We start from the raw sequence: 18,835 nt of genomic DNA, 5'->3' as shown, positions 1-18,835 counted from the left end.
ATGTAATGCTTTAATGGTCTTGTGATTATGGTACATGGTCAGGACACGTGAATTCACTTTCTGGCACTGTTATAGACACCTTTTGATATTGGGCTGCTCACAGCTTCACTGTGCCTTTCCTTTACCAAATACTGTTTAATAATATATACCTACCTTGTGAAGGGTTTGAGATTTACATATGAAAGTATACAGTAGTGTAAAAACAATCTACTGCTAGAAAAAGTGATACTCTACTGGAGCACATAGAACGCAAGACAGATGTAATGAGATAAACTATTTAATTTTTCACTGTGCACTATATTACAGAGATCATTTACATTTTTATTAGATAGTGTAGTGCATAGCAAAGCAGATATTTGGAATTGTTCTCATTTGTACTTTTACCTGGAGTCTTAAGATTATACTTCACTGTAACAACTCAAAGTGCCAGAGCAACAATCTAAGGTACAGCCCACGAGAGGCTTTCATACAGTTACAGCAAGATCACAAAGTATTTTGCAAAGCCCTACCCTTGGCAAACCTTCCAGCATATCTGTGTCTAAAACTTCCTGTACTGAGGAGTACCTCTGTAATGGGCACTCTGGATTTCTCCTTGTGGCCCTGTCAACCAGCATAAGGGGGCTGTGCAGACAAGCAGCAAAAATCCCAGTTCTAGTCCTTTCTCCCCTTTTCAGCTTTACTCACCTTGGTTACTCAATGTAAACATTGGTGATGCTTTTACTGAAAATTAAAACAGAATGGTATCTGTCTTAGAATGATAAAGATCTCATCTCTGATACATAACAAATAATTCAAATCATGGTCTGTCTTCTTTTTCCTGAGTAGACAAAACTTTTAATAAAGAAGAATAGCTCTGCAGATGTAAATCTGAGCAATAGCATCTAAAAATTTAATATTTAACATTAGAGGAGTAAGCCTCATGGTTCTGAATAATGCGAAGGCAAGATTCAACATAGTGGATCTAGACTACTAGGGTTCCTGGTACAAGTTCAAAAGCGCTTCAGCTCTACGATACAGAGCACAAAACCAGCATAAGCTCATTTGGTAGTTTCGGATGGGTTCAACATTTTTCACAGATTACTTTGGCACTGGCAGGCTTTATGCCAGATCAGGTATCATCTGTCCTTCTGCAGCTGGCACAGAGACAGTGTAAAAGCATAAAGCTGGCATAAGCTCCAGAGCACATACTGTGGATCATTCAACTGCAGTGTGGTTGTGCGCCCACAGCTAATCCTGATCAAATTTGTACCCATGAGTGATGTGGTGATGTGCCGGTCTGATGTAACCACGGCTCGAGGAGCACCACTCAGGGCTCAGTCCCGTTCACGGGGCAGCTGGAGAGGAGCCCCTCTCCTGACTTCTTGGGGGAGGCCTGGGCACTTAGGCTTTCTTTGCACTCACCCAAATGTTAGCACAGCTCAGGAAGTGACATGTTTGCAAGAGAAATCCTAGCCTGGCTTCCCTGACTGGGGCAGATCAAGGCACTGCAGGAACAGTACTCCTTCGGTAGCAAAATTCAGCATTTCCTTCAGTGTGGAGGAAACAGTTCTTTCTCATTCAAGACTGATGTGTGCCCCCAAGAAGTTTATTAAGCCTTAAGGATATATATCCTTCAAAGCATGTTTTACTTTATTAAAGGTATCCTTTATCCTTTAATAAAGGATACATATGCATCTATAAAATCCACCATATTCAGTTACCCAACTTCAAGCAGATAACAAAAATATCAATTCTGAGCCTACATTTAAAAAAGAGAAATATAAGCAATGTTTACCATTGAAATGCATTTTTAAAGTATCTAGGGGAAATGGAAAAATTTTTGAATTTCCAGATTTAGCAAATAGTTCTATAAGACATTATATGTCATTGCTATAAATATCTGTAAGCCATAAAATAGTGTAGATAATTCTCATGTAATATATGGAGGAGACTATTCACTAGAGAGAGAATAATATACTCTGCAAGTTCCTGAAGAAACCAACCTGAATGTTGATTATGCTGGAATTGTTCACAGAACTTTAGTTAGCTTTTTGTTTATGTGGCAGCAATGACTAGTAAGATTTGAATCCCCTTCTATATTTACTATATTCAGTATATATCCACTGAAGTTCTGGTGACATATTCCCAAATTCCAACTTCTTAGCCTGTTGGTGTCCCCTTCCCAGGTTGTTCCTTGAGCGCTCTATTACATCTCCTTAAGAGAAATCCTTTTTTAAAGTCTCAGGTTGCTTTCTGAGCAGAAGAACAGAGCTCCCTTCAGGCTTAATCACTGCTGTAATCTGTTCGTCTGAAATGGCTGTCATCCTTCTACGACAATCCCAATTTTTCCTACCTCATTGCTTCTGAGGAGCTTCCAGTATCTTCCAGCATGATTTGCTTTTTGTACTTCTCTTTTTGTCATCATGCTAATCCTGCTGGCTTCAGTAATGTCACTGCATAAACAGTATGTTTATTTACACTGTAAGAAAGATTGACATTAACTATCAGGATTAGAGCAACTGGCACAGAATTCTAGAACTTGACCACATTTAATTATTTATAACTTCTAACTGCTCTAATTTTTAATATAGGAAGCCAGAGTAGTTTACAGACCAAGTCTATGGGTTTCCTGCAAAACAGTTAATGACACTTAGTGCTCTCAAGGGTTCAGCACAGACTGCCACTACATGTAATAAGGGCCAAGCCATGAGGAAGCACACTGGACCCACATTATGTAATGGGTTACATTTGTAATTTGATTGTAAATATTTTGTCATCAAAAGCTGCTCAGCTCAGATCATACTGACTTAAAATACTTATGTCTTTATTCCATCCTCTCTTGAATTTACACTTTTATTAAAATCAGTGTAACAGTAAGCCTTTTTAGTATGTTCTTATGGTAACCAATGCATTTATGACCCCATTTGCTCTATAGAATCACCTGTTGCCAACAGTATAAATCCAAAAGTCACTCTGAACTTATAACTGCTGACTGAGGACAGAATCAGGCCCAGATACATCCCCAGTGAGTGCGGGAGATGAGGTTTTGCACCACAATAGGTAGGGGTACAGACAGTACCTACCACATGGTACAGTGGCAATAGTGGCATCTCCTTATTGGCTCCCAAGGTAGGATTAGGAGATAATTTTTTTCCAGTGCCATCTTGTTGCCATCAAGGAATACATTCATGGATGAAAATGGATGAAATTGAACTACTGCTGAAAATTATTTGACTGAAAATACACAGTTACTGGATTGCTCTAGCTTGTCTGGCTTTTCAGCATTTGCTCTCTTCCCCACAGATTTTTCCACTCTTGCTAAAACCAGCTCCACTGGTTGTAGCAGTAGCTTCAAGGGGTTGAATAAACAAATGTATTGCTAGGTCATCTTCATCTCTACTAAGCCAATGGCAATATTGGGTTCTGTTTTCCATACAATCTGTCATCTTGAAGTAAGTAGACAGATGTTGACAACTCTTCTCAAACTGAATGCTACCTTTACCATCAAGCTACTCTGCTCATCCAACAATAACTTATGTAAGTTAGCCGGGTTTTTTATATTCCACAGGTAGAAACCCTATTTCTGTGGTAACTGAATTGTTTTTTTATTTTCCGTGGTATCTGGAATGACAATTTTTTGAAAAGGTGCATTGGGCTACACTGTGACATTTTAGAGTTTTTTTGGTTATCATTTTGTAGACAGCTAGGCTATGAAATGCTTCAATATATTTTTTTTTATAACTGAGTGCAATTCTATGAATAACGAAAAGATGACTGATTCTATCAATCCTGTTTTGTCTTGGGGAAATAAAACAAATGACATTCTTTCAATCATTTGGTAGGCTTATCACACTCTTAGAAAGATTAAAAAGCAAATGTAATGGCATGGGCCATTTGTCTGATTGGGAATGACCTTAATGCTATGAAAATACCTCTCTAGATTTTAAATAATGTCATATGAACAACTACACACAAAGATGAATTAAGGTTTGAATGCAGTAAGATAGATATGATGCAGGCAAAAGGGATAAAATAAACATTTGATGGCAATTAAGATGCATATCTTTCTTTTTGTAGCAATTATTTAGTTACACCTTTGTTAGAAAAGGATCTTTCGTGCTCGAAAATAAGAACCTGAGAGAAGCATCTCATGGTACTGTTTTGGATTAATTATTAACCAGCGAAAGTAATCAAAATCTTTTAAAAAATTGACTCTCAGTTAAAAGTGTAACAGTGTGGTTCAGAGTGGCAGATCACAGCCAACTCTGACATTTCTGAAGAAAGGATGGCAGGCAAAATAGAACAGATAGTTTGTATAGCAGATGGTGCCTTGGCAGCCTCCTCCAAGTGGGGGGAAGGAGAAGGTGGAAGTTGGAAACTTCTTTCTTTTCCTGTGTACAGTGCAGCCCAGAGGAGCTGCCCTGATGCACAACCCTGGCCATTAAGGAACATCCCCTCTTGGAATGCTATATGTAGTTGCAAGTAGTGGTGCCTTTATCTACCAGCCTGCTTCTCTAAAACAGAGTTCTTAAAATATTTTACAGTTTGAGGCTAGTGGATAGAAGGAAGTTCCATATTCACTTAACTGCAAATGGTTCCTTTTTTTCAAATTACACTTTCATTTATTTCTCTTGCTCCTCTTTCATTTGAGAAATCAGCAAGCATCACTGCATGAGACTGAGAAATTTCAACATTTCTTTGCCTCAATGAACCTTTAAAACAGTATTGAGATAGTGCTTTGATTGGCAAGAGAGGCAATATTCATAGTGATGGGTACCAGAATAGACCGGTGCCTGGCAAAAATATGATCCTCCTCATATCCTTTGAGATTAGGGAGTCATCTTTGTGTCAACTGCCCCTGGGTCCTATGCCCTTAATGTGAGATGTTTAAATTAAGAGACTCTTATGAACGCTATATAACTGCCAGTTTACTGAGAAATCAAGGACCAGCAGGCTGTGATAGACAGCCAATTTATTCTACAAAATGAAACAGCTAAGATCAGGAAGAACAAAGGACAAAGGGAAAGAAAGCAAAAACCGTGGCTAACAATTATATGACTAACCAGCTAACTCCTCTGCAATGATTAAACATTAAACTCCCACAAGCTAAGTAAACAAAAAAAATACCCTCCAAAATTCCCCAAAGGCTTTGTCTTAATAGCAAGGTTTATCTCGAGGGAAGAGTGCAGCAGCATCTTTTGCCCAGCTCCTCTCTGCCCTGGCAGTTGCTGTCTCTAATGGGGGTGTCTCTAGGAACATCTGGCAGGGCTGGCCCGGCCTCTGCTTGTGGTGCTGAGCAGCCTACAGTAAGCATAGTGCATTGTACTTATAGCTCACATACAGTCCCTGCAGAAGCCTTTAAGAGGAGGCTGGGGCTCAGTCACTCCTTTGTAGAGCAAGGGGCTCCACCTTCCCTGGATGGTTTCTAGCCCAAAGAGACAAAACAGTACCTCTTTTTTTATTTTTTTTCTTTGTAAAGGAATAATTTGGGGTTATATGTCCTTGGCTATTAAAACCCATTCAACTTGCCTCCCTCTGGCTTCATTTTATTCATCAGGCAGACCTTAGGCTCATGCAGGTTGCCTGAAGCCTGAAATTTGGTTTTTGTTACTTACTGCCTCCCCTGTTCATCAGTACAACTTTAATTTTTCTGACTTACTTCAAAAAACAGAAGGAGATTTAAAATCATCTCAGATTGCAAGGTAAAGAACTGAATTTACAATTACAAAGCAACTTTGCCAAAATAGAGACTGAAAAAATTGTTCTGTCATAGGGGAACTCAAATACCACTTTATCAAGTAAAGGAACTGCAACTACAAACTTAACAGCCAGACTTCCCACACAGCTCCAGCTCCTGCTCTGTCTTCTTTCTCTGCAGAAAACCAGGTTCCTTCTGGAATGCAGCACAACACGCAGAGACATGTTGGAGTGAACAGCACACAAACAAATCTTCCATTCCAGGGTCCTATGATATACTTGTTTAAAGAAAAGTTGGGCTTTCCAAGTCCACTTTGGTCTGCCACATATGTTTATATTGCAAGCTGTAAATGGGGTCAACAGAAGTTACTGTTGATGATTGTGATTCAGTGCTGCTCATACTTTTCTGCTGTGGACAGTTATGAATCACTGCAAGCAGGGAGGGGGATGAATTACTGGAAGGGAAAACTGTGAGGCAACTGGGTACAAGTCAGTGGCACTAACCCAGAGGCAGGGCATCTGGGAGGCAGCTGGAGAATGTGACTGGTAACTCACCAGTTACTGGCAATCTACATTGCTGTTCCAGCAACGGTGCACCAGTCAGGTACACAGGAAGATCTGGGGCCATCGTGAGACTCCATGAAAGAAATATGATACGATGATATGATTCCAAGTCACCGCTTTTAGGCATGCAAGGTAAACGCAAATGCCCTGGCTGCATACTTGTTCATAAATACACTGGCATTATTAAATCATCACAGAAAATCCAGATCGACAAAAGGTCAGATGTGCAAAAAAGATTTCTGTTTGCCAAATTTGAAAATATTTCACTCCTGAAGCTCACATCCAAACACCATCGCTATGAATAAAACAAGGCATCAAATTTTAAGATGTTATCATAAATGTTTATTTCCTCAATACCATAAAATCAACATAGAGCCAAACCATATGGCACTTACAGTCTACAACTGACTGAAATGAATGGGGCTGTCCTGTAAGGGGACTATTACTCAGCAGAACTAAAGGTATGGCTAGACAATTGCAACTGATCAGGTTATTGTGTCTAATAAGTTAACTCAGCCACATGAAAGTCTAGCTTAAAATATCTTCATTTTATTTTCTGTTTGCAATAGGCTATGGGCCTGCTTGCAGCCAGGGAATATAATTCAGTGAATGAAAAGTGGCATAGTAAGCTCAACTGCTTGAATGAATGTGTGTGCAAATACCAGGGGTGGATTAAGGACTTAGTTTTCAGGAGAAAAAATGTTGAGCACTAAGAAAGTTAGAGAGCTGGCAGGAAAAAAGTAAATGGAAATAGGAAAATAAAAGAGCAAAGGAAGGGAACAGGGTTGTATGTGGAAGAAGTGAAAAAGGAAGTGAAATTATGGAACAGACATAAAAACAGAGGAGATAATCCAGAAGAAAACAGAAAAAAAAGGAGATTGGGTAGTTTCCTTGAGATGGTAATGCTAAAATAAAAAAGTCTTACTGGAACTTAAAGCAGTCATCTTAGTTCAGCTCCTCCACATAGCCTTGCAACACCAGCACGGCTGGTGACCCAAAGATAAAACTACAAGTACTGCTGCTATGTATTCTGACTTTCCTTTCATTTGATGGAGTTTATGACATAGATTTTTTTCCACGAGACTGGCCTGATTTGGATGTTCTGCTGTTTGTTTGTTTACAAAGACAGAAATGTCTCTGAGATCTGTCTGCATTCTCTTAGCAGCTATATCATGTTTCTTGCAATTTCCGACACTTGCACACTGACCTTTATTGGAAGGTTAATTGAGTTTGTGTTTGTTAAAACACCCTTTAACTTAACTCACTTAACACAACAACTAAATGATAAAAGTTACAACTGATGAAAACTATTTTAGCCTTTACATAATATTTTACTAATTTTAACAAACAGGTTGAGTGGTATAAACTAGTGAGGTTGGTAAAGAGCAATGAACAGATTACATAGTAGGTTATTTCTGGAAACGTATAGATTTCTAGAAATACAGATACAATCATAATAAGATCAGAGTGCAGCTGTGCAGAGAGGAGGCAACCCTTTTTTCACGTCTTCAGATCGTAGGTTGTCAAGCCAAAATTGGTCGAATACCAGCTGGAGAAGTGATGTGGTTGCTCTGCTTTATAGCAGCTGGAACAAAAACCTGTGGAATGGCCCACAAGCTGGGGGCTGAGAAAGTATGTTGTGTTAACTAATCCCTTGAGCCCTTGGAACAGCTACCTGCTGATCCCAGCATGTATCCCACCTCAGGTACAATCTTCAGTTCACCTTGTAATGCAATTTTTAGGGTTACCTGATGCCACTGCAGAACTCAAAATTAATGGGGGGGAGGGAGGGAAATTACTAGATGAAAGCCTTAAGTGAAAATTTTGCAAAGACACAAGTTGTTCTCTGAGCAGCAAAATTATCAAGCTTATGGACTTGTGTCTGACCCTTATGTCCACCCACTGCAGGAATCCCAGCTCCTTCCCATGTCCTCTTAGCAGTCCCCTGGGCCAGAGAGGAGCACTGAGGCGGGTCTGGAGCTGTGCACATGCTGACGGCCAGCTGGCCCAAAGGGACAGGACCTCAGCCAAGCTCTGTGCATCTTTCCCTCAGTCAGAGTCCTAACAGAAGTCTACCCCCTGCCAATTTTTGATACGGGTAAGATTTAGGACTTTTTAGGCTCTTGAAAATTTGATTGCAATTAGCCAATCAAATGGGTTCTGAATTCTGCTGAAACATCTTTTTAGTCTTAGTTTTGCTTTAATATTGGTTTCTGTGTTAGAATATGTGAAGAATAATGTGTGTGAACTTGGCAGCATACTACCTATAGCATTTATCTGCTAACACATGTCCCCAAATCTTTTGGACTTCCTAAAATATGTCAATGTTTCAATTACAAAATTTAATAACTGAAAAAGCATTTTATTGAACTGTTTCTAGGAAAAACTCAGATTTAAATACTCAGCCAATTGTTAGCTGTTAATAGTTTTACAGAAATGATTGCAAAATACATTAGCAATCTTGCATTTTCTTTCAAACTTCTGAATTAGTGCAAGCACACTACCTTTTTCTAGCAAACAAAAAATAAACTTTATGCTGTAGAATCATGCACATGGTCTTTGGAATAATGTTCTCCTGATCTCAACATTACTAAGAAGTATGTATTTTAAATACTGAGAATCTTTAGAGCAAATGTATTTACAGGAATGAAAGGCTGACCAGAATGATAAACCAATGGGACTTAATAAGAAATAAACAGCAACCTATTCATAGCTGTTTCAAAAAGGCAAGAACTTTGCAGATGTTGTTAGGTCAAGTTGCATAACAAGAGATTTTTTTAACAAGCAGAATGTGTGTGCTAAAGTCAAGGGAAGTCTTCACAGACACGTTTTTCCCATAGCTAAGTGACTTTATTCCCCAGTGATATGGTTTCATTCTGATACATACTCCCTTTTAACTCTAACCATTGCAATAAACACCCTTTGGTGATGGGATTGCTGGAGTGTACAGTGAGATCTTGGAGAGATACCCTTCACGAAGTGGGAAACTAAAGTTAAAGTAAAGTTAAATCCATTCTTAAAACATTCCTGATCTATATTCACGTGAGGTATGCCCAGTGCCTAACAAAAGCAGCCTTGGGGACCCGTGTGAAGGCTGGCACAGCGGTGTTTGCCACACTTGCCTGGTTTTTAGGCAGGGCAAAACATTGTTGTGACATATCCTTCAGTGCCCCCATCCTTGGATTTTGCAAAGGGTTGCTCAGAAGGCAGCCATACTACAGCTCCTGCTGGCAAGGATTCTTGCTCATCACCCATGATCCTGTGAGTTCAATCCTTCCTCAGAGAGATAGGAAGCCTAGTGCTGGTCCAGCTAGATGCTTTATGTGGTGCAAAGGGGCACCCAAACGAGGGTCCCATGCCCTGAAGAGAAGTTCTGATCTACTCTCATCAGTGACAGAGCTCTCAAACACACTGTGTTTTGTCCATTCTGGGGGAGGCAGAGTTACCTGGGTGGCTGCAGAAGAACTCATATGTGTAGATAACAGAGGCTGACAAATGTTGCGTACTAAAACACAAAGTGTAGAAGTATGATAGGAGGAAGGGATGGAGGATGGAGGGTCAGAGAGGGCACAGAATGGCATGTAAAACTCAAAGATTTACAAAAACAGTTCCACAAGTTATCTAGAGTATGCTTATTCATGGTTTTCATAAAGTTATAGCCCATTTGGAAAATATTATTCAATTAATAAAAATTAGAAAATATATGTGGAACTGTGGGAAAGCTGAGATGTGGACACCCCCAAACTTTCTTTTCCTATAATCTAGAGCTGGATTTTGTCATCCGAGCCCATGTCTAATAAAGAGGAAATTGCTAATTTTCAGCAAGAACCTATGGGTAATGGAAACAGGCTGTTGATCAAATTTAATCTTGAAAAGAGCATGACATGAGGAAAGGCTGCAGTTGTTTATTTTCACACTGTGACAAACATGATTAGTTGGCTAAACTGATTGTTCCCACTCTCCCAATCCTATCAGGTACTAAAATCAGATCTTCAGCTGAGGAAACACTAGTCCTTATGTACCCAAGAAGATGGAAGAAGAAGAGCATATGTCACATAGATTGGAATTGATGGTATCCATGCTCTCAGAACCTACACCCAAAACCAAAACTAGAATTAATATTGGAGGACTTGATCTAATTTATTAGTAATTGAAAATTCTAAAACAACTTCTGTCTAAGTTTTTGGTTTGGGAAAATAGCTGCAATCTCATTTCTTTGAACTCGCAGCAAAAAGACAGTTTCTTTTTAAATGAGGAAGGGGTAACTCTGGGCACTTTGTTTTCCTGACATGAAGCAGACAATGTGTAATCTATACTTGAAATCTGAGTTTTGCAGACAAGGTGAAAAGAAACACATTTGACTTCTGAGTAACTATTCAAAAGTCATGACATACATGCACGTAGATGAACCACAAAGTCTCTTAAATAACTTTTTGCAAAAGAGAGCCCATAAAACTAAACCCACACAGTCTATTCATATGTTTTCACAGGAACTTGGTATTTTGCTGGTAAGCATAATCCTTTCTAATACCTTTGTAAATTTTAATATGCCCTTTTTGTCTAGTGGTTAGACCCCAGGTCTGCAAGTCGCAGCACAAAGGTACCATTCATGCTCTTCATTAGCCTCATGTCTGACCTCAACCAAGACACTTAAATCATTAAATTTCCCTGTATCTTCATCTATAAAACTACAAAACACTTGCTCTTCTCTATTGCTCAACTTTGGGATTCTCAGATGAGAGACATTTATATAACTAGCATTTATTAATGTAAGTTCTGATTTCTGTTACACCCACGCAACCTGCTTGTTCATGTGTAACAGCATAATTTCTGTGACTTCCTTTCTCTGCAAGGGTTTGGCGTTATCTACATTAGGAAGTATGATTAAGGGAAGAAATATGCTTCTTTTTTTTAAGTGTTTTAAATGTATGTTTAGCATATGTCTTTCCTTCCGCAGAAGTAATGTTACTTTTTTCTAAGCTGAAACAAATTTGAAAACCTTGCTTTAGTGAGTTACTTGGCTGAGATAGCCAATAAATATTTTCCATGAGGGCTTCATTCTACATGACAAGAAAATTTTCTTTGAAATGCTAAGCATCTGCTTTTGTCATCAATTTCAGTAAAAATTAAGGGAACTCAAAAACTCCAAAATTGAACTTTGGATGAAGCCATTTGCATGGAGGTTGTTCATGCTCAGGTATTAATTATAAAAAATATTGTCATTGATGCACAAATTATTTTATTTAGAGAACTGATGATTATTGATCACCTAGCTAACTGTGACACTTTAAACACTCTGCCACTTCTAGAAAGAGCTAAGTTAGTTAATGGTCATATGTAGATGTAAGGATAAATGGGCAAAGACTGAAGAAGTAAAGATACCAAAAACACATCAGCAGTTTGTTTGAATCAGATCTTTGAACAAACTACTGATGTTGATGTAGATTTTTAAAGTGTTATATGCTGACAGGCCCTTGTGTACGTCTACTAATGGCAAAGTCATTATATTTGTCATCAACACTGAACAATAAAAATCCAGAGACGGCAGTTTGGTCATTGATGCAATAGGTGTTGCTGCAAGCCTGATGTTTCTGTGGTGTCATGTGTCTGCAATCACATTTTAAAATTCATAGACTATGCCATGTTTTTTCAAATTTTTTACACATCATATCAAAGTCCGAGCTCTTCTACATACAGTAAGCATTTACTTGCCGTGAATATCACATCGGTGTTTAGACATAGCAAGAATAACTGGTAGAATTCATCCTTTTCTAAATGCGTACTTGACTTTTGCAAGAGGATTGTGTGACTCCAGACTTCTGGATGAGTTGATCAATACTGAACTGTCTCCACTTCCCATCTATCAGAGACAGTGCTAGGTTAAGTAGCATTGCTATTCAGTGTGTGACAAAGGCCTCAGGAAGCACGATTTAAATAGGACTTGATGTCATATTGCTTGGATTTGAGACCATATTGCTTGGATTTGAGCAATAAGTGTACTCTCAGATGATATTCTTCTCCCTAATTTTATGCTAAAGATGGTCTACCATTGTGCTAAGAGGAGAAAGTGTATTGAAGGTTTCTGAGGAAGCTGTGTGCTCTGCATAGTTGATAAAATCCTCTGTGGCGTTTTCAGCAGGGGTGAAAATACTAAATCCCATGGCAAGGCTTGCATGAGTGTATCTATCTGATCTCCCTAAATTTTTTTCTGTTGTTTCAAATGGATGAGTCACCCTGGACTTTTCATCCAGAATCACAGGGTTCTGCAAGATTGCTGCATGTAGTTAAACAAGAATGCATTTCCATGAAAAGTAAAGAGATTCCCTAGTAAGTATTGCCATTCCTTCCAGAATCACTGGGAAACAGATGTCAGTAAAGGACTGGGGAAACAATTTCTGAAGCACTCTGCCACCCCAAATGAAAGTTGCAAGTGCCAAACCTAGACATTGGCAAGACTTTGTTGGTGTTTCAACTGCTTTTCCACTTTTGAACTTGGCCCTGCAAACGTAAATTACTTAAATGGTTGTATGAGAAGAAAGATAAACTTTGGTTCACATTTTGTATTTAATGCATCTCCTCCATGCTGCTGTGTTAATAGCAGTTGAAAGTTAATGCCAGCTAAAGCCATTTTTTTAAGGGCAACCCTAAGCGTATTTTCTACTCTCTCTACCAGTACCTCCTGGCATACAGGCATGAAGATAAACTACAGTGCTTTAATCTTTTCAATTCTGAATGTACCTTTCTAACTATTAATTTGTCAGCTTAGCCCTGTAAGCATAAAGTTTGTCTTGGCGGGTGTTTTGATTGCAATACTGAACCTGGTAAGTACCAGAAGCTATGGAAACTCCCTATACAGCAGACCGGCAGTAGAACCTATGTATTACAAAAAAACATGTTTACAGACATCACCAATATTATTAATAGGTCCACAGTTTATTCAGACAGGAAATTGTTACTGACCACTTTAATTTAACTAAACAAATGAAACCACCCCATTACTCATTCAAATCTAATAAACCACAGAACACAGAAAAGGAAGTGAGCACTTTAAAATGGCTTGGAGAGAAGTTCTCACTTTGTTTTGCCATTTAATTAAAGCCAGACTCTGTACAGGAAAGGGAATAATTAAATGGCAACAACATGTGTACTATGATAATCTCAGTCAGCATCTCAACATGCGATTTACTACTGAAGGTAGAGATACTTTTAATGGTGTTCTCTACGTTCCCTGAGCATTACCTGCTCTTTAGGGAGAAAAGAATTAGAAAATTCATTACATACCAGAACTGGCCTATTCTGTCATGTCCACTTGATGATATGGGGCTTCATTAGAAAGGAGATAATGGAATAAATTTCCTGACACTTAAAGTTTGCAGACATTCAGAAACCAGCTTCCTGAAAATGAGCCCTGCAAAACATCTGACAACCCACTTTTTTATGTATAGCTTGGTATTTCTGGATCATCAAGTTTAAAATATCAACAAAATATCCTTGCGCATTATACATTTAATATTTGCAGTTCTAGCACTAGCTAATTACATGATATGATGTGTATGCATATGTAAATATTGTCTTTGCAGTCAGAGGCAGAAAAAGCATGAGTATACTTGTACCACAGTGAGAGATTGTTGTAGTTGTTTCCTTTCTTCTCAACATCAAATTACTACTTTAAAGTTATTTCATAAACAGACTTGTGCTATGGGAATTCTTACTTCAGTGTAAAAGCTGTATGGTGAACCTTCATGTTTGACTGCTTTTATCTCAAAGAAGAATTCATAAATGGAAATTTTTTCCTCATGGTATCATGACTTCTAAAAGACGATTAAAGAAATAAAACACGGGTACCAGATCATCTCAATAAATGGGATCAAATGTCACAAAGAATCTAAAAAGAAAAATTTTCTTGTAACATAAAATCAAAGAAATAGTTTTAAAATAATACCACACTAGAAAGTAAGGTCTACAGTGAAACACTTCGAATATAAAATGGAGATAATGATCATTCTATTGAGACCACAATGAGTACATATTCCTCTGTGCCACAGGAAAATACTGTTACAAAACTACACCATTTTGAAATCACTTTTTGGAACTGTAAACTACAACACGGTAAAATTCACTGGAGAACTGGACCTGTGTCACTAGTTGCTTAGCTGATCAAAACTACTGAAGAGTGACTGTGGCAAAGTGCTCAAGTAATTGCTGGTAAAGTGGCCTCACTGGGAAAGCAGCAGATACTAATCATGTGTTGCCAGCACTCCCCTTGCATAGTTTTTACAGACTATATAACCAACATGTGCTGCAAGTTGTAACTCACTCTCTTTTCCTTTCGGCTGGAGAACGGTGGTGACACGATAGACCACAGTGGTTCTTCCTTGCAAGCGACAACATTTGGTGTGGTGCTTGAACAGGTATGCAAGCAGAGAAACATAAACAATATGGTAAAACTCTCAAGATTCAGCATATTTTCCAGAAGATACCAATATGTTATGTATGTAATGTGCATATTTCTGGAAAATTATGAATCACATACTTTTTTCCTGTAAAAATTACAGCTGTTTTCTAGAATGTCAAATCTGTAAGCCCTTTCAAGTAGCAAAACAAATTAACTATGACTAGCTAAACTTGTAGGGAGAATGGGAAGCAGAGCAGATTGAATCTCATTTTGCAATGTATCTGTATTTGCGAAGAGAAGAGGAGCTGGTTCCAAGGAAGAACTGCATGGATAATACGGTTCATGCATGGGAGTGATGCGTAGCAACAAAAACTAATTCACTTATCAGTCCCTGGTTCAAATCCAGTTCATTCTGATGGTGACTGAAAGGGGATTTTAAGAAGTATGTGGGCTTCTTTAATATGCAATATGATTAATACAACTTCCTGTTGACTTTCTTCCTGTGAGCGCTGGATTAAGCCTACTGTAGATTAATGTGTCTACAGCAAATGAGGTGAGTCCAGTTCCAAACTGGCAAGCATCTTACAGCAAACACTCACCATCCCCACTGTGAAGGAGGTAAAACTGAATGGCCCCAAAGAGCACTGACAGTGATGAAGGGGAAAGCCATCCCTGTCACTGTCTCTGTCTCTGCTGTAGGGCTGACTATCCCAATTGCCTAAGAAAGACGAGGCACCTTAATGTTTAGTGAGAGAGCAGAGACAAGGACGGCAAGGCTGAGATTTTGCCACAGAAATTGTTATGATAGTCACAGCTGTTTGCCACCCTGCCATTAGAAATGACTGCACTCCAAGCAGGGCCAGTGGAAAAGCATGTGAGTGCTGCTGCCCTGTTTCAGGGGGCTAAGCTTTTGCAGTGGGCTAAGCTGCAAGGGAAAGCTTTACCTAAAAGTTCCCCTAGACTTTATCAGATTCTCCTTAAAATTCCCAAGAACCTACAACATTGTGCGGAGAGGAACAAACTCATATATACTTGAAAAATATTAATAATTAAATACTAGGAGTGTCTCACAAGTTGGTAGTGAACACACTGTTTCAGAAAGAAAGTGGATGTTCTGAGTATAGTGCACTCTTCAGAAACCTGCAGAAAGTCAAAAAATTATTTATAAAGTGCATGTAAGGATAACATTAGTCTAGCCACCAGGCTAAAAATATATTCCTTTCTGTTCTCATCTACCTTTTTGCATCAGTACCCTCCATCATTTACTGTTGTACCTAATATCCCAAGGAGTATTACCAAAGCTGTTTTATACATTTAACAGGGAAGAAAAAGCTTTTCAGTCCAGAGGTTGCTTTTGACACCCTTCTGTACAACTTCTGACATAACACAGCTCAAATCTTACCAGGACTTCAAGGTACCTTGTTAGTATATAATATAATTACTATAGTACAATAATCTAAGTTTCAAAAATAAATACACTCATTTTTCATTTTTGTTCGGCAAAGGATTGTTCCAGCTCAGTGCATAGTAATGCTTGGATAGGATCCGTGTCAGCCAAGGCGCTGCACAGAAGTTAATCTCCTGCAAACCCTCCAGATGTTTACCTGCAAGAAGGGGAGAGTTTGGTTTTAACAGCTGCCTGTCCAAGGGAATGCCGTTGTAATGCCCTGTGTTCATACACATTGAGTTATTGAGACAGTGGTATTTCCTCCTCTAAAATTGTACTTTCCTATCACTTCCTCTGAAAGAATAACCTTGGCATAAGTAAACAGCAGCCTTCAAAGGGAGATTCCACAGCACTATAGTTTAGCCTGAATTGCAGCAACTATGAAAGTCCCTGCGTATTGAATGCCATCTAAGCAGTCTCACTAGTTTTGGCTAAGGATCCCTCAGCTACCCACCAAAATAAACTTCCACAACAGGGTCTAAGGGAGGGGTACCAGGTTAGCTCCTGGTCAGGGGCATGGTGGATGTGCCAGTAACATTGCTGCATTCTGTTTGTGCACATTTTGCTCATGTTCCTATTCCGATGGGACTGGACTGGTCTGCATGAGGCTTTAGGAACAACTCTTTTCTGTGAGAATTTTCCAGTCAGCACATGTAACATGGTGGCTGTGTACTCCTCTGGGAGACAGTCGCACCCTGGAGCAGGATTTCATCTTCTTCTGCTGAATCTAAAAATTGGGACTTGTATGGGCTTTGCAGTGGAGAGCACTGTCATTTGTCAGTGGCTTTTTGGTTACCAAATCCGTTCTGGTCTATATGAGTAGTTGTAATATGGTGCATGGTTATCGAAATATTAAGGTGGTTTGTCATTAAAGCAAATAAGAAATCTTTATTATACAAATACTGAGGAGACCTCTTCCTTTCCAATCACTTCTCCAGCTGTTACAAGAAATGACAGTATACCCTTCTTAAAAAAAAAAAACACCCCCAACTTTCAAAACGGAATCCTTTCCAGTGTATCTCATGCTTCATTTTTGCTTAAACAGTTCACGTTTGCTTAAGCAACTACATTTATATCCTGGATCAGTAAATAAACCTGTTACTGTATGCTTTGCTACAGTTACTTCTACCCTGAATTACAGATATGCAAAGGGAGAGCTATAGTACGTTAACTGGCATCTTTAATCAAAAAGACCTGGAATTTTAGATTTGGTTTGCTGTATACAAACAGATACACAGCCACTTGTGACTGCTAAGATCCAGGATTTTAGTTTAGAGCATCTCTCAGCAAAATGGTGCCAAAGCAAAAACATTAGGGTAGATGATAAAATATGAATTCAGAAACTCTGTATATTAGATTTTCCTTTGGTTTGGCTGGAACTGCTGGATTCTATGGAGCTCTGACTTCTCTGGCTTAGAGGTTACATATCAGAGCTCACTGTTTTTTATCTATTCTGGGATGTCACTTTTTAATCACTAGTATAAATACTGATTCTAACTATTAGGTGGAAACAATATTTTTTAAATAAACTTTTACATTGTCCATGTACGTTCACAGCAGGTAAGAGTTTAGAAGAAATGTGCACCACTGTAAGGGAGATAGATCCTGAAATGGTGCTGTGGTGCCTGCAGAACTGTTATTGAAATTTCAAACCCTTGCATTTGAAAATATGAGCCAGTAAGGTTTAAATCACAAAACACACTATAATACTTACTTGAAATAATTCCATGTAAATGAAGGGATTAAAAAATAGCTATGTATCTCTGTCCTATTTCCCTTTCCAGGAAGGAATATCTCTTGGGTAATCTAAAAACAAAACAAAGTAGCAGAAAACTTTACTTAACCTCAAGCTAATTTCCTATCCAGACTAAATTTAGCTGTTTAGATTTTGTTTTGTGTATGTGCCTCCCAGCATACTACATTTCAGAGGGATGTTTGACATTTGTCTAAGGCAACTGTTATGACATTCTGGTTCAGATTGTCTGATTTAATTTCATATCTTAATGTTAATTTTTGACATGAACTTTCTCCTTATTTTTGGAAGCTGCAGTAGTGGAGTTGCAGCAGGATTCTGATAAAGCTGATTGTCAAATTTCACACACTGAAAAAGTCCAACCACCCACTTTGTAAACAGCTTATAAGAACTCACTTCAAATGACTTCAGCCTCTCAAAGAGTAGGCAAAAGAGGGGGGAGAAAGGATAAAAACATTATCATACAAGTTTCTCCACATATATTTTGAAACAGACAGTCTTTAATTCAAGGAAGATCAAAACACTTGGATTGTTTTTCCATGAGTCAAGAGTTATACTCAAAACAAAAATTACCCTACAAACACCAAGGCTATGCTCATGCACACGTTTCCCAGCACAGGTCACTGTTGCCAGCCTCCTGCTGCAGAAAAAAAATGATCTGACAAATGGTTTGGAAAGTTTTTAAACCTTTATTCATTCTGTCCTTTTAAAATCTTTCATTTTAAAGTCAGGAATTATTTTTACTGTCATCAATTCAAGTTGTAAAAAATCTGAGGAAAATAAGAGAGTAACAAGCACATTTAAAATTCTCTAGAAATGACAGTGAGTATTCTTCTGGATGTAAGGATTTGGGAAACTGGAGAACCACAACAAAGTGTTTCATCTCTTACCTGAGAATTTCACCTTCTGAATGGTATGAGTCTTCTTCCAGGGTAATGACGTATCAGATTACCAATCTATCACTGAAACTATGACTAAGTCATAGTGCTTTTCCCGTCAG

The 18,835-nt window shown here is 38.5% G+C and overlaps 1 long non-coding RNA gene across 1 annotated transcript in view; it reads left to right on the top strand.

Moving 5' to 3' along the window:
* LOC106499026 (uncharacterized) overlaps positions 1–18,835 on the top strand; it is a 42,030-nt gene that overhangs the window by 7,830 nt on the left and 15,365 nt on the right. The window contains exon 2 of the long non-coding RNA XR_001295096.2: positions 14,580–14,651. This is a non-coding gene — a long non-coding RNA (uncharacterized lncRNA). The remainder of the gene's footprint in view (positions 1–14,579; positions 14,652–18,835) is intronic.

Source organism: Apteryx mantelli, chromosome 7, assembly GCF_036417845.1.
Source record: "Apteryx mantelli isolate bAptMan1 chromosome 7, bAptMan1.hap1, whole genome shotgun sequence".
Classification (NCBI taxonomy): domain Eukaryota; kingdom Metazoa; phylum Chordata; class Aves; order Apterygiformes; family Apterygidae; genus Apteryx; species Apteryx mantelli.
The sequence above is the reverse complement of the archived record's forward strand: the minus strand, read 5'-3'. Positions and strand labels throughout refer to the sequence as shown.